Raw genomic sequence first — 17,566 nt, forward strand, 5'->3', positions numbered from 1 at the left:
TCAGAACATAAACAGTTGTTTAAAGCTGTTGATCCATAAGCTTGTACAGTTTGAACCAGTGTGTAAACATATTGTTACGCTTGCTGCCTAAGAACACAAATTCAGAATAGAGCAGGATTTGCAACAAGACTGAAAGGCCCAGTCACAGACAACGCAAGATTACGTAGTAAAGTGATGCACGATTGAAAGTATTTGTTAAAATTATTTTACATATTATGCTAGAGCAATCAGCACACAGGTCAGTTTTACTAATTTACAGTCCTGCTTAAGCTGCAGTCCTTTGAAACAGGGTGGGTGACTTGTGACCCTCCAGGTGTTGTTAGATTGTATTTCCAATTGCTCCTTACAACTATGTTCAGTAGTAAGAAATAGTTGGCCTAGTTGGCATTTTGCTGCTTGAGGTGGAGTGGCAAATCTCCCCCCCATCCACCCCCGAATCAAGATGCATTTTCAAAGGTTGTAGAAGTTACATTTTGGCTCAAACTTCCAGAATCCCCCATGCAGCATGGCTACTGGCCATGCCGGTAAAGGATTCTGGAAACTGAAGCTGAATAATATTCCCAATCTCTGCATACTATCTAAAACCAGATTATGTTGGTACATGGGGCAGAAATCCCATAAATGCCTCTTCTTGCTGGCGAAAATATAATAAATAGTTGGTGTCCTTTCTGCTGCTTGAGGTTGCTGTCTCACTATGCGTAGTTACAGGGCTGGCCTAGTTTATGCTGGCTAAAGCTGTTAGTAATTGCAGCCCAACAAACTGTTTACCCCAGCTGTACAATATGGTATATATAATAAGACCTGAGAACAAGTCCCTCTGAATTCAATTGGGTTTACATCTGAATAGACATGCATAGAGCTGCACTGTTACTCAAGTAGAGGGTTATTCCATGTAAATATTGTGCATAGCTCCAGTATTGCTCAGCTTTCAAATCTGTGTATTAGCTGGACAGTGTTATAGATGTCTCTGAATACACAGCAAGTGGGAATGCAACTCTTCACCGCTGCAGATAACACACTTTTGTGCAATCATTTGAATTTTCTTACTTGGAAAACATTTGGAAATGTGCATGTTTGTGTGGGCATGCACACCTTTAAGTCACTTGCCAATTTATGGCAACACCTAGTTCTTCTTCGTGGTCTCTGCGAATCATACAAATGGGTTTTACTGCGCCTGCGCAGTGCTGTTCGGAACCTTCTGGAATCACTGGGCAAAGTTTACTTTGCAACATATAGAAACTTTTTGGCGGTAACTCCGCCCATCCGTTATAAGGCACCTGCCTTCCCGCTCTTTCCCCAGTTCCTTTTTCCGCCGCGCTAGTTGCTGTTTGGAACTTCGCTTGTGCTCATTTCGGATTTCACTGGTACTTTGACTCGGACTGTTTGACTTTGGCTTTTCCGTCTTCCTCGTTAATCTGACCTCGGACTGTTTTTGGACTTCGCTTCTTCCTTGGCCCCTCAGGATGTCTCCGCCGTTTAAAAAGTGTGACATCTGCGGAGGAAAGGTTCCTGTTCAGGACCCTCATTCGTCTTGCCTTTTCTGCCTTGGCCGGGACCACGACCCCAGGGTCTGCAGCCTTTGTAAGTCGATGTCGTCTCAGGCCCGCAAAAATCGGGAATCGCGGCTGACGTCCGCTATTGCCCAGGGCAAGATTCGGGAAGGGGACTCTCGGCCCGCCTCGGCCCCTTCGGCCTCTGCCCCAGCTCCCCAGGCTCGTAGCGGGCCTTCAAGTGCGCCCCCTTCTACTTCGCTGGCGCAGGACTCCGAGAGTTCGGACACTGCTCGTCTGCCGGCCCGGGGCTCCACTAAGTCCAATGCCGCTTCCAAACCCTCAAAACACCCCCGCCTGCCGGGGTCGGTGGGTTCGGATTCTGCTCCCAGCCGCAACGAGGGAGCTCCCTCCGAAACATCGGGGAGGCCCCGGGCATCCTTGGAGAAGAAGTCCTCTTCCGGATCCTCCGGCTCCAAGAGGCCCAAATCCAAGTCCGGATCGTCGGACCAATCCAGACCGGTCGGGTCCGATGACCCCGCACCGAAGAGCTCCGTCTCCGAGGAACCCTCGGGCTCGAGGGACTCCACCGCCCGTGCCAAGGATCGTGCCGGCCGTGCGGCTACCATCTCGGAGTCCCCGATCCAATTTTTTCCTCCGGATGCGCCGTCTCATCACAAGTCTGCCAAGAAGAGGCAGCCTCAGCCGGACACGTCTTCATCTTCTTTGGCTAAGAAGGCTAAGTCAACTTCGAAGCCCAGCTCTCACTCAGGCTCCCCTTCCAAGAAGCGCTCGGACGACGCATCCGGTTCCCGGAAACCCCACCGTGAGTCCCGCCGTGACCGCCCGCGTCCCGGCTCTCCAAGACTCACTGATCCCTTGGCCACACCGATGGTGGACAACCATCCGCCCGCGCGGGACCTTGACCACCCTCCGGTGAGGGCCCACGACCGGGACGCCACCGCCCAGGCTGTGCCAGCCCAGGCGCAATCGGCTTCGACAACGCTTCCCTTTCTGCTTTCGGATGACGAGGACGTTGCCGACCATCCACCGAGATCTCCTTCCCCGGCCTCGCTGGCTTCACGTTCTCCGACTCAAATTGATCCTCAGTATTACTATGATTCGGAGACTGATCAATTTTTCCTCCCAGTCCCTAGAGAGGTGGCTCTAGCCAAGCCCGCCCGAAGTCGGGACCGTCCTCGTGATTCTGACCAGTCCCGGGACCAGGAACGCCACCGCCATGGGCGCGCCGATCGACCAGGCCCGTCGACGGCGATTCCCTCTCTGGGTGCAAACAGACCTGTGGAACACCCCAGACCGTATACCACTGTGGACCTGGTGGCGTCAGACTCCGAACCAGAGCCCGTAGCCTCAGAATATTCTTCGGATGAGGACGGCCGGGCCCAGAGCTCCCCACAACTTCTGCATCATCCTGAGGCAGCCTCGCCTACCGACGACGTCAGGTCGTTTCTTGAGCATGTCATCAAGATGTCCAGGGCTCTGGACATCGACCTTGCATTCCCTGAAGAAGAGGCCAAAGACCCCCTCGAGCGCAGGGTTCGCAGTCGGGCCCATTCAACACCGTTGGTCCCATTCATGCCGTCCCTAGAGGCCCTGGTCAGACGCTCGTGGGACTGTCCTTCCTCGCTCTCAGGCCCACCGCGCAAGATTGAGTCCCTGTACAAGGTCTCTGCTCCGGCGGCACCATGGCTCACCTCCCACCCCCGGCAGAACTCAGCCATTGTTGAGGGCGCTCAACAAACCGCAACTCAACGCCAGGCTTCGGTACCGTTTGACAAGGAGGCTAAGAAGATCGACGCCTTAGCCAGGAAGGCATATGCGGCCGCAGCGCTCGTGGTGAAGGCAACCAACTACACCGCGTGTATGGGGGCATATATACAAACTCTTATGGAAGGCATCTCCCCCATTGTGCCCGACGTTCCGGACGAAGCCCAGCGAACCCTCACTGAAATTAGGGATGAGACCCACTCCATCGGCGCATGGCTCATCACTGCATCCAGAAATGTGGTAGAGTGCTCGGGCAGAGCCATGGCGGCGTCTATCGCCCTAAGGAGGCACGCCTGGTTGCGGGGATCGGACCTCAATGCCAGCGTCAGGTCCACCATCGAAGACATGCCGATAGATGATTCGGGTCTCTTCCATGCTGAGACGGACGACAAGCTGAACCGAAAGTTCAGGCTCAAGGCGGCGGCGAGAAAGCATGGTATGTCTGCCCCCGCCCCGGCTCCCTTCCGTAGGAGGTTCCGCCCTTGGCAACAGCAGCAGGGCCAATTCAACAGGTCCTCCTACCAGGACCGGCAGTTTCAACAACAGGGCTCTCAGCGCCAGAGATATCCGTCCCAGTCCCCATCATCCTCTGGCCGCCGCAATCAGTCTTCCCGGTACCGCAGGAACCGACGGCAAGACCCTGACCAATCCAAGAAGAGGGCATGAAACCTCCCCGCGCACTTCGCCTCCCCTAGATGCTTCTTGGACATTCTTAGGCCCTTTGTCAACATATGGGCTTCCATCTCCTCCGACTCTTGGGTGCTAAACATCGTCCGAAGGGGCTACACCCTCGAGTTCGAAGAGCTCCCCTCCACCGGAGCTTTCATTTCCACCCCACCCTCGGACACCCTTCTCGACGAAGTGCGCGCCTTACTGGATAAAGGGGCTATCTCCCCTCTATCCCCTGCTTTCTTCCATACTGCCTTTTTCTCCAGGTACTTCACGGTACCGAAGGCCGATGGTGGCATTAGACCAATTTTGGACTTGAGAGACTTAAACCTTTTCCTCCAATATCGCCGGTTTCGTATGGTAACCCTGGCCTCCATTTTGCCTCTTCTATACCAGGGCCTATGGTTCGCGACGATCGATTTGAAGGACGCCTACTTCCACATCGGAATTCGGGAGTCCCACCGGAGATTCCTCGCCTTCGCCGTCGGCTCCGACGCTTACCATTACAATGTGCTTCCATTCGGTCTTGCCACAGCTCCACGGGTCTTCACAAAGTGCATGGCCCCGGTGGTAGCTTATCTCCACCAAAAGGGCTACAGAGTCTTCCCTTATTTAGACGACTGGCTGTTTGTCGCAGACTCCCAGCAGGACCTCCAAGAGGCAATTGCTTTCGCCGCCCGGCTGCTGAACTCTCTCGGGCTGGTCATCAACAGAGACAAGTCACAGTTCACTCCGTCCAGACAGGTCAAATTCATCGGTGCCATCCTCGACTCCGAGAGATGCTCCGCCTTCCTTCCGGCAGACCGTTTCCAAGCACTGGTGACATCACTGAGCCCCTGCATCTCCCACAGAAGAGTGAGGGCCAGGGACGTCCAGGTCGCCCTGGGACACATGGCGTCGACGACCTTCGTGACACCGTGGTCGAGGCTTCGCCTACGCCCACTCCAGGCTTGGTTTCTGTCGGTCTTCTCTCCGATGGAGGATTCCCCATCCAGATGGTTAACGGTACCGAGGCCGGTGGCCGCCTCCCTGACTTGGTGGCTGAACGAGTACAACGTGTGCGCGGGGATGCCCTTTCACCAACCGCAGCCACAAGTGACGTTAACAACCGATGCATCCCTAGAGGGCTGGGGCGCCCACCTCCTCGACCTAGTCGTCAAGGACAAGTGGTCAGACTCAGACAGTCTCCTTCACATCAATGCCCTAGAGATGCTTGCGGTCGAAAAAGCTCTGAGGGCGTTCGAATCCGCGGTGACAGGCAGGGTGGTGCTTCTGAGAACGGACAACACGACGGTGATGTATTACATCAACAAGCAGGGTGGCACCAAGTCAAAGACTCTCCTCGAGATTACCCTGCGCATCTGGGACTGGTGTATACAGAGACAGGTCCTCCTTCAGGCGATCCACCTGCCAGGGGAGGACAACGACTTGGCAGACCACCTCAGCAGATCACCCTCGGTGTGCCACGAATGGAGGCTCCATCCGGAAACGGTCAGCGTCTTGTTCGACAGGTGGGGAACCCCCCAGATCGACCTCTTCGCTACCGGCTGGAACAGCCACTGTCCCCAGTTCTGCTCCAGGAGGCCGATGACCGGATCCCTCGGGGACGCATTCGCCTTCCTGTGGTCGGGGGAGCTCCTTTATGCCTTTCCCCCTTTTCCCCTCATCATCAGGGTCGTCTCCAAGATGATGCTGGACCATACGGACGCGATCCTGATCACGCCATGGTGGCCGAGACAGCCTTGGTTCGCATCCCTTCTGCATCTTTCCAGGAGGTGCTTCCTTCGCCTCGAGCCTCGCCCGGACCTGCTGTCGATCCGGGACAGACGGATCCTCCATCCGGACATCGACTGCCTACCGCTGGTGGCTTGGAGAATCCTACCCTGACCGCCCTCCCGGAGGCTGTAAGGTCGGTAATCCTGGCTGCGAGGAAACCCTCTACTCAGCGTTCCTACGCCTTCAAGTGGAGGAGATTTTGCCTCTTCCTTGAACAAAAGGGCTTGTCTCCTGCACAGGTGTCCACTCCAGTGGTGCTGGAGTTTTTGCTGGCGCTTTTGGATGGAGGGCTCTCCCTCGCATCCATCAAGTGCTATCTGTCTGCCATCTGTGCCAAATACCAGTTCGGGGGGAGGGTGTCTTTTTTCAAGGACCCCTTGGTGAAGGGGTTCCTGAAGGGTTGTGCCAACCTTTACCCTCCTGTCTCGATGCCGACACCGGCTTGGAACTTGGAGTCGGTGCTGTCCGCCCTCCAGTCCAAGCCCTTTGAACCGATGGTCACAGCGGACTTGAGACTATTGACTTGGAAGACCCCCTTTCTTGTGGCCATCACTTCTGCCCGCCGCGCGGGCGAACTCTGTGCTTTGCGGAGGGACCAGCCTTTCCTGAGGTTCCACAGGGACAAGGTGGTTCTCCGTACGGACATTACCTTCCTGCCTAAGGTGGTGACCGCTTTCCACATGTGCCAGGACATTGTGTTGCCCACTCTCGCGTCCAACCCGACGTCGGGTGAAGAGCGGCGCCTGCACTCTCTTGATGTCAGGAGAGCTCTGGCATTCTATCTTGACAGAACTGCTGCCTCCAGTCGGTCCGAGAGACTTTTCCAATGCTACTCGGAACCGAAGAGGGGGTTGCCTGTGTCTGCACAGAGGTTCTCCAAATGGGTGGCTGGTACCATCCACCTCTGCTATGAACTGTTAGGCAAGCCTCTCCCTGGTAGGGTTCGGTCCCATTCCACGAGGTCGGTGGCAGCATCCTCTGCATTTCTGTCAGGGATCCCCCTCGAGGATGTCTGCAAGGCCGCCGTCTGGTCCCAACCTCTGACTTTTGTAAAACATTACAGGTTGGACACCAGAGCCATTCGAGACGCAGCTTTCGGAAGGGCTGTGTTGGTCTCAGGGTTGCATTAATTGCACTACTGATGGTTGTGGTTTAGCACTTATGTACATATGTTACTGTGTCAATTTGTTGAATGATAATTTGCACAATTTCCATAGGATTGGTCTTGCACGACCTCTTGTTCTCTTCTCAGGTTTAGCAATGATATTGCTATGTTTGGTCTGTGCATCAACAAAAAGACTGACTCCTTTTATGGTTCAAGGTGTTTATTGTAATAAATATGCCTTTGGTTTACCATAGCTATGGTCTCAGGACACTCCCTCCGCCGCATACCTAAGCTTGTCAGTCTAAACCCATTTGTATGATTCGCAGAGACCACGAAGAAGAAGGACAGGTTGCTTACCTGTAACAGTATTTCTTCGAGTGGTCATCTGCGAATACATACAAATCCCACCCGTCCATCCCCTCAGTGTCCTGCTCTTATTGGCTCTTTCCATCGCCTGCTTGGCGGAAAAATTGCGGAACTGGGGAAAGAGCGGGAAGGCAGGTGCCTTATAACGGGTGGGCGGAGTTACCGCCAAAAAGTTTCTATATGTTGCAAAGTAAACTTTGCCCAGTGATTCCAGAAGGTTCCGAACAGCACTGCGCAGGCGCAGTGAAACCCATTTATATGTATTCGCAGATGACCACTCGAAGAAATACTGTTACAGGTAAGCAACCTGTCCTTTCACAGGGTTTCTTAGGCAAGGAATATTCAGAGGTGATTTTGCTAGTTCCTTCCTCTGAAATATAGCCTGCAGGACCTGGTATTTCTTGATTGTCTCCCATTCAAGTATTAAGCAGGGCTGATCCTGCTTAGCTTCCAGGGTCAGATGGGATCTGGTGCATTTAGTTTATCTAGGCCCTTTGTGTTTGGAAATACTAAGAATTATTTTCTGATTTTATTAATAAATGAACATCAATATGTTACATAGGCCTAGCTGATGAAAAAGTGGGATTTTTAAATGTTTTATTTCAGTACTGCTCAGACTGATGTGAAATTCTATTGGCTACAATGGTTTTTAATTTCCTTGAAACTTGCCATAGATTGGCAGCTAAGAGATTGCGGGCCAACACTGATCCTGGGCAACCACTTTCAGTAGCTCCAGTTTAAGCAAAGACAACAGCGCTTGTAAACCTCTATTATAGTCAAGTGTATTGCTGAATGAAAAACATTACTTTAAAAAATTCAGTGAGGTCAACACATGAGACACCTACATAAAAAAATGACAGAATGGGTACTGAGAAAATGTCATTTTCTTTTTCAGTATACACAGTATATGACAATTCTTCTCCCCAGTTTGTCATGTCATCCTTATAGAACTAGCTGAATTGGCTGTAGTTCTGAGATATTGCCCAAACATTTCCCAGAAGCTATCTGGGTCCTCTGCGAGCCAAGGACAGCAGCAGAATTGTACTATTAGCATAATGCAATAAATTCAGTTTATAGGACAGGTTTGACACAGGAAAGCTTACATGTTGTGCAATTCTGCGATCAAATGTTTAATATACCAATGGGGTGAAAAGGAACTAAAAGACAAATGTACTTCACTCCTCCTAGAAAAGCTAGGCTAATTATTAATACTTCGGCAATCAATACATGACCTTTCTGCATTTTGTTCTTGAGAAATAAAACACGTCTTTCTATCCTTAAAAACACAATAACTGAACATGCATTTACAGTTTAGTCCATGGTCTTTGGAACAATGTCAACAGGTGAGAGGTCAATCTGGATTTCCCTTTCTCTTCTCTGGAAATTTGTACAGCCTTTGCCTCTCCAGAATGATCCCAAACTTTTCTGGTTCCTGATTGTACCCCAACATGAGAAAATACTGGCTACACTGATTGGGGGATTCTGGGAGATGTAGTAAAAAAAAACACATTTCCAAACTGCTGCATGTTGATTTAAATGGCTCCCCACCTTGAAAGCAATGAGTTAAGAACATTTTTTTAAAAATCCAAAAACAACAGATGATGAGAAAACATCTAGCAACTGAGCGCCACCTCCTGACTAAAATTTTAACTGGACTAAACATAACTATATTGTGTGCATGTGAGCACACTTGTCTTCAAGTTGCCTGTCAATTTAGGGCAACCCCGTGAATTTCATAGAGTCTTAGTCAAGGAATATTCAGAGGTGGTTTTGCCAGTCCCTTCCTCTGAAACACAGCCTACAATCACCTGATTACATTGACAATAATGACCTCCAACCCCACCCCACCCAGGTATATAAGAATAGTGTTTCTAATCCTAACCTTATGATGCAGTTTCCTTTTGCAACATGTGAAATAGCAGACACATAGTGCAAAGTGTCACACTGTGACTACCGAAACTACATAATATAGAGAAGTGTCACACAGATCAATTCATGTCACACTCCATGTTTTGGGCGGTTTAGTGTGTTGTTAATTTCTGGTTAGGAACACACAGAGAAATAAATTATTTATAAGGATATATGAGGAGAAGCCACACTGGAAAGAGTGCCAAGTGGTAGCTTAGATGTTAGTGAGGCAAAAGTGTTTGTCCGGATGTTTAGGTAGCTAAATTGCTGAACACTATTCCCAAAAGAAGTAAAACGCTTTTGTTTGCTCCTTTGAAATTTGGACCAAAACCTGATGAGACTCAGCTCTCCAACCTACATGGGAACCATTGGCTGCCTTGGGCTAGATCAGACTGGGGTTCTGCCTAGTTCAGCATTGGAGTCATCCATTGGGCATCTTGCATTTCACAGCATCTGATTTATAATACAGGTATAGTGCCAGGACTGGGCATCATATATAGCAATGTTAACTAGTTGCTACTGGTGCTCTTAACTTCCATTTATTTATTCAGTCTCCCAGCCACCCCTCAAGGCAAACTGAAAACTAATACTACATCATAAGAAAATGTGATTTCTTTTATTTGTCCTGAAACTCCCACCATCCAGCTTCAGGTTTCCTCACAAATCTTTGTTTTCATACACCCTGCTGCATAATGATACTTAAAAGTGGAACCTCAGAAAAAGCACACTAAAAAAATTAAAATTCCTTCAGTCCTTCAGATCAGGAATGGGGAATGGGTGACCCTCCAGATGTTGCTGGACTGCATCCAGTGGCATCATGAGTAGTAACTCATGGTGTCACCTTCCCATTAATCTTGTTCCATTCCATACCATACAGAATCCTTAGTAATGCTTTTGTACTAGTGTTAACCATAAATCATAATTCCTGTATATCACTGAATGTAATGGTAATAGTTGTGACATAAACAACTAAAATTATACCTTCAAATTACATTATATGCACACCTAAATGTATATACATGTACATTGTTTCATGTGGTTAAATTGAAAATTTGGTAAGATGTGATGCTTTTAAAGAAAATTTTAAAAGAATAAAAAATAATAAAAATAAAAATTTTAAAAGGATAAACAATGTTAAATTTAATTCTTAATTTTTTTTAATTCATAATTTAAAATTTATTTTTTTTTTTTTAAAAAAAGGGGCCCTCTCCTTTCTCCTCCCATGGGGCCTTGCCCCATTTGCACCATCTCTGCAGTGTTTTAAAGGGATGCAAGACAGTTTCTGCCAAAAGGCAGATGTTTGGGGAGCAGTGGTGTCACTCTCCACTTAGTGTCACTTGGTGCAGCTCACATCCCTTACTGCTGCCATCATAGCTCATGTTTAGTTATGATGGTGGTGGGATATACAATCCAATAACGTGAAGGCATACATGTTCCTCAACCCTGCTTTGATGTTATAAAAGAGCTATGTAGAGCAGTTGAGGTCAGGTTGTCTTGGAGGTGTCTCATCCACAGGGTTGTCATGAGTCAAAGTCGACTCTAAGGCATTTAACAATAACCTCTAAGCAGAATAACAGTAACTAAAAATCCTCTCCTTGTAGAACTTGCTAGCATTCTAGGAAGGGGATAGTCAAAGTGACATCTTTAATTGGACCAGCCTTTATACACATGCTGCTACAGATTTTTAAAGCCTTCTACCATTAGACACCTGGCCTGCATTTTAAATAGTTTTCTAAATCCCTTCCAATTAAGTTGAGAAGTTGTGTAAGCATTTGTGTTACCATATGCTGTGTTGATCTTGCTGCTCATAAAATATAAAGGAAAAATAATTTTACATTTCCCACAGCATGCCCTCATTAAATGTTTATGAAAATACACATAGTTTACAACACTTCCAGTCAATACAGGTAAAAGTGCTGAGAATCCTTGTGAAGTTTTAATCTGAAAAATAATGAAAATTATGCGAATGCCTCATTTTGTGATGAAATATTGAAACAACTTTCTCAAATGAACATCAACTGTAATTAAAATTAAATTTGCCTTTCAAACATGGGCCTCTGGGTGGCATAATCCACAGGAGTCCTCCTTCTTTCTGGTCAGAAAGAGCACTGCAGATATACTTAGAATTTGCAAGGAAAGGCTAGCAAAGTAGCTGCATATCCCACAACTGTTCCAATTTGTCAGTAACAGTTCCAATGTATCCTCTGTCATCCCAGTTTTTAATCTGCTTTTAAATCATCCCAATTCCTCTCCCTCCTCCCATTTTTCAGTTTATTTCAATTGCTGCAAACTGAGTTGGAGGAGAGGAGAGGAGTGAAATCGTGTCCTTCCTAGTAGGCTCAGGCAAAAGCAAACTGCTGCAGCTTTTCCTAGCTTGTCTGTTCTTTCCCATGAATAACTTCTGCTGTCTTGATATTTCACACTTGGCCATGTGTGTCCTGGTTTTCATTGTGAAATATAGTGAAATATTGGGAGGTATGTAGATAGAAGTTGCTTGGGTAATGGCTTGCCTTCTCTCTGGTGACTCAATCGCCTGCCCACTAGTCCAAATGGTCAACAGCTATGGTCACTCCCCTTAACAATTTCTATTTTAGCCCATAAATCTGTGATTGCATTCCAACATATTTGCTACAAACAAAGAAAATATGGTGGCAAATGAAGCCTTTTTTGAAATTCAGGGGTATTTCAAAGGCAAGATGCTATCTGTGTGAGATGTATAACAGCATTATGAGTTTGGGATTTGTCATCAGTCATGACTTTTCAGCAGTCCCTGGCAAGTGCCAAAGATTGTTGTAGTCATACAAGCTCACCTGCTTCATGGATCAGACTATGCCTGTAATCCTATATCTATGTAGCTGAAAATAAGTCTCACTGAAATCAAGGAGACCTGTTGTGAGTGAACACAAAAGGCTTGCACTTTACATGATTAAAGTATATTTTTCTTAGGGAACAATATCACTTGTACTGCAGTAAGTTCTATAAGACTGCTGGATCTGCTCCATCTAATGTGTTCAGGATCAGATTACATGTCCAGAGGTAGCTGTGTTGTCCATACAGCAAAGTACAATAACATTCAAAATCTACAAAACAGTGATGCCTTTATTGGCCCAACAAAAATGCACAAAATACATGATGCAAGCCTTCAAAGCTCCACTGGCTTCTGCACCAGGCGAAGGTGTTAAAAATTATACAGAAGAAAGAAAAATATGATGATGTTACATTTATGGGTCTACATTTTGTCAAAATGTTGTTATCAGTTAAAATGGAACTGAGGGATATGTATGCAGGCACAGGCCATTTCTTTTGGCCATGTGAGTGCTGGGAGATGAACAGGGTGATTGCAATGGATAAGTGTAAAATTTCAAAACCATTACAACTGGAATAGATCGCAACATGGCAGTGGAGTGAATGAGATTTTGATTCTTAGCAATGGTGGCTGGTAGCTTCCATGTCAGTTGGGTGGTGAACCAATTCCAGGTTTCACCCAGGAGCCATTCCAGGTGCTGAACCTATTTCAGAAATAGAGTTCCACACCTTGGATAGTTCCTTTAAAGTTAAGCCTGCAACCTGGAGTGGAACTGCAACACCACTGACATCGGAGCTACCAGCTGTCACAATCTCAGTGTCCATCAGTTGAAACTCAAGTTCTCAGCCATTCATAGGCAAGGGGCCAGTTAAAGGGAATGATACCGAATTATTATTAAGGAATCTTAATCCACTGTTGAACAAGGAGACTCAGAATGGCAGCCTCACACCCACCTATAAAGTTACATATAGGTGTCTCATCTATGCTTCTCCCTCTCTCAATATTGTTTGACAGCTGTACATGCAGAAATGGGGAGGGGGATTTCTAGCACAGTGGTTGCAGGAGGAATTGTGGGCAGGTGGGTAGATGTGAAGAGTAGTTCTCTCACGGAAGCGTGGGGGCATGAAATCTTAACTAAACTGCCCCAGAGATTAATGACTCTGCCGAAATAGGTTTTCTTACATGTTGGTCTGAATGGGAAATAAAATTAACTCAGGAGCACCATGTCCTGAAAGGATTTGCTATTATTAATCCTCTGGTGGAAATTTCTCCAGAAGGAACTATTGAAATTCACCCTAGATGGGACACCTGAGATATATGTGATGGACTTTTCTTATCAGGAGATCTGACAGTCCATCAGCACTGTCCTTCTGGTAACAGAAGGGTGCTATAAACTCTGTGGTAGAAACTGAAATATGTTTCTTTGCCTAAATGACTCCTATCAATCAAATGGGGAGGAATGTGGCTAGCACCTGGCTTTTTGTTACTGGTTGAGATTTATTTCCTTATTTTCCTCAGCATGCAAGCAGCCATCATGAATCTTGATAGAGAATGAGTGGACTGGTCTTAAGATGGTGTGGAGAATAAACTGAAAGGATGCTGAGCTGAGGATATGGGGGTGCAGACAATGGGTGGGAGAGATCTATCGTTTTGGATGCAGTTCAAATCCAGAAGTAATCCCTATTTTCAACGGATGGCTAATAAAAGTGCATGGAAACAAAATGTTGCTCTTTATTCTCACCGAAGTTCACAGATATCATTTACTGTCTTCTTTGAAAAGAAAGGCAGGCTATACATTTTGGAATAGATAAAGATTTGGTGTGAGAATTAGTGGCCATTAAGCCAAACTGAGTAATAGCTTAGAGCACTGATTCTACACTGAATCATATCCTAAAGTGCTATGGGACCCTACTGTGTTAGCTAAATGGTTTGGCTTGGCACTGAGAAAAGATTTAAATGAAAGATTGGTGTATGATTTTCTCCCACTTTCTTGAGCTATGCTCACATTGCTGTAAAAGATGCCACAAGTACAGGAGTTAATATGGGTGCAAGATTTCTAACTTAGGAACAATACATATTCCAGCAAAAGGGATTTGGGAAGGATGACCTGCAAAGAGGAAGGAATATCTTGGTAAATCTACATAAGATCCTTTAGGTCTGCTCAGCTGTTGTTCCCCAGGTATCTCCAGGGCAAGATAAAGAGATATAAAGTTAAAGGGGCTCCACAGCATTACCAAAGGAAGTTTATCACACCAAATTTGAAATTTAGTAAATTTTTGTGTTGGATTTCTATTTACTTCAAATATATATATATATATAAAGGTCTCGTAATCTGAGAACAAAAAACGTACCTTACTCAAGTTGCCTCCAAATCCAGCCCTGGATATGTTACCTGACAGAAATTCCAGTTTGGTAAAATGATGCCTTGACTTCATACTGCAAGAGTTTGAAAGTGCAAAGGAAAAGAAGCAGGTGATATTTTGTAAAGCCTACCTCACCCCACTAAAGGGTAGGAGGGGTGAAAGTTGAAAACAAAATGGGAATACCCCCGCATCTCCAGAAATAAAGACATAGCTTAATACAGGGGTAGGCAACTTTTTTGAGCCGGGGGCCGGGCTGCTGTCCCTCAGACAACTGGGGGGCCGAAGCCAAAAAGTAAATAATTAAATAATTTTTAAAATAAATAAATAAACTGGGACAAATGTAGGAGAAAGTTTTCAAATGGAGGACACTTTTTTTAAAAAATGGAGGACACGTGAAAAAATTTGCTGCTTTTTTTAAAAAAAGTTAATATAAATGCATGTTTCTGAGGCTTCTATAGACAATTGCCCCCCTTGCCTGCCACTTGCCCCCCCTTGCCCGCCGCTTGCCCACTTCCTCCTGATAGGCCAAAGGCCCCACACCCTCATGCGAGAGGCCAAAGGCTCCGGTGGCAATCGGTGGCAGGACCGGGCTGGGGCTGGTCCCAAGGCCTTGCCGGGCCGCATCCGGCCCGCGGGCCGCAGGTTGCCTACCCCTGGCTTAATACATGGGTGAGGAATGTGTAGTCTTGTAAATTTTGGAGACCTATTCCTATCATCCTTCAGTACTTAATCAGGATGGTTGGAGCTGAGTCCACTAACAATGGTCACATCATGTTTACTAGTTGTGCTTTAGAAGATGTTTACACATAAGAGAGAGCTTGGGATCAACTAATGGAGGAAGGTATAACACATAGATGCCATGTCATCCATGCCTGCACCTTAGATACAATTAGTTTTATAGCTCTAGCTAATGTGTGCCACTTTTGCGGAAATGGTGGGATCTGAAAGATGTGATTGATGGATTGACCTAATTTTGAATTTATCAGAATCCACACTGTCCTTAAATGATATTCAAGTAAAAATGAACGTGGCATACACTATAAAGACAAATAAATAGACTCAGAGCCTTTGGTTTTTGCTCTGTGAACAGAAAACTCCTGGAAAGAGAATTCTTTTTCTGTGACTGGAAATCGTTCTATTCATGGTGCCAATAAAATAAAGAGAGAACCAAACTGTTACCCAACCTTCAAACCTAAGATCCGAGTCGTGCATTCATGGTTCTTCAAAAGGTGCATTATCTAATACAGGTTGTTTCCTGGAGTGGCCTTTTAAAATGTAGTATGGAACAACTGTGCTCAGATTATCCCAGTGAAAGAAGTAAATTTGAGGATTTGCATGTTGCCCAGCTAAGAGTTTTGCTTCTCATATGAGCATTTAAAATCATGATGTTCAATGGACACTAGTGCAGTGGTCTTGTTAGAATGAGAATCTGAACTGGTGCCATCTCTTTTACTAATTCAACATCCATGTTAGGAATTACATCCACTCTATTTTAAGAAAATTATGTTGCTTTTTATACATAAATGCATAATATATATATATGAAACAGATGGCAACAAGCTGCAACTGTTGTGCTAGTTAACTGTTGTGCTGGAAAGTCATATTGTGATGGGTTCCCTAGCAGCTGGATTGGCAATGAAGTTGTATATTACAATTATTGTATCAGATCATATATATTAGCAGAGCTAGTAATACAAGCTATGACTTTGAGAAATGGAAGCAGTTCTCTCTTTATGAATGAATAAAGCCAGGCTGAAAGCAGTCCCTTGGAAATGAGATATACCATTCCAGCTTGGCATTACAGCATAACCAAAATGGCCTCCATCTGGCTCTGTAGATGAGGGAGGAAAAATTGCTTCCAATTCAAACCAATGTAGAAAAAAAGTTAATTTGACTCCCAACTGTAAAAGAATCTAATGTAGAACAAAAATTAGAATTTTAGACCTAAAATTCAAACAGTGTGGGTCCACATCTGCTCTGAAGTTTACTTCACATATTAACAGTAGTGTTATCAGAGCCAACATCTGCTCTGACCTTGGAAGTAACAAATTACAAGAAATGAATTTACCTGAAACAAGTTGCTTTGAGTAGATAATAAAGATTGTATTAAAGCTGTATTTTAAAAAGAACATGAATGGGAGCAACACCAGCCTTTTTGGATTGCATGTGTTAACAGTTTCTAGTTAATTTTCTAGATATTTTAAAGGCCATTTTCAGGAGTACTTTGGGTGGAACCATAAATTGCACTGTTATGATGACATGCAAAAAGGATCTGTGTGTGTGTGTAGGTAGGTAGGTAGGTGAGTGGTAGAGGATGAACAAGTGAAAGTGCTTCTGATATGATAATAATAATAATAATAATAATAATATGTTTTATTTATATACCGCTATTCCAAAGATCATAGCGGTGAACAGCAAGTAAGCTAATTAGCAAGTAAGCTAATTTGTGGTTTCAGTCTTCCTGGGCATTCTGTATCTGACCTCAGGACAGTGGTCCTTGAACGAAAAAACTAAAATGGGTTCTTGGTACAATATACATAACACAGAATAACACCACAGCCCCATAAGGGCACTCTTAGCCACTTTATCCTATCTCCTTTCTGGTTCCCAGCCTGCAGACAACACACTCCAAAACTCCCTCCACCATACAAATGGTCAGCCGCCCACCCTGGTCTTAGGCAGCATCTTTCCACCTGCCTTTGTCCCTCAATGACCACAGTTAAAGCTAAACTTGTGAACTTATCACCATACCCACATGTTTTGCATTTCTATGGCTATTCATATAGTCTGACTATAACAGTCCATTGTGAGCAACACTTCACACAATTCATCTGAGGAAGCAGACCAAGTCTACAAAACCTTATGCTACTATAGTCCAATTCCAGGTTTCAAAGACTTTTCTTCAAACTCTCAGCAAATTACCAATTATCCCTAATGTCTAGGCACTTTCTTCCCTTCTGAGAAGACAAGTTATTTTAAATTATCTACTATGCTTACATACATATTTATACAACAGCATAAGACATTATAATTTACTGTAATTCACATAATCTATACGCAATAGAATTTTTACAAATGGTAGAGCATCAACCCCTTGAATCAGCTTGTCAGTTTTGCTTTTTCTGGTTCTATGCAGAATTTCGTATGGTCACTTCTTGGAAGGCACATTTATGTTTCTGACAAGCTAACTGATGGTTTTCATTTACCATTTTGAATTCACTAGTTTAAGCAGCAGGTCAGTCCCTAACCATACTGGCAAAAATCAACAACCATCAAGATGAGATTGAACTCTACG

This window comes from Sceloporus occidentalis, unplaced genomic scaffold (assembly GCF_023333645.1).
Source record: "Sceloporus occidentalis isolate IW3139 unplaced genomic scaffold, rSceOcc1.0.p SCAF_3, whole genome shotgun sequence".
NCBI classification, from domain to species: domain Eukaryota; kingdom Metazoa; phylum Chordata; class Lepidosauria; order Squamata; family Phrynosomatidae; genus Sceloporus; species Sceloporus occidentalis.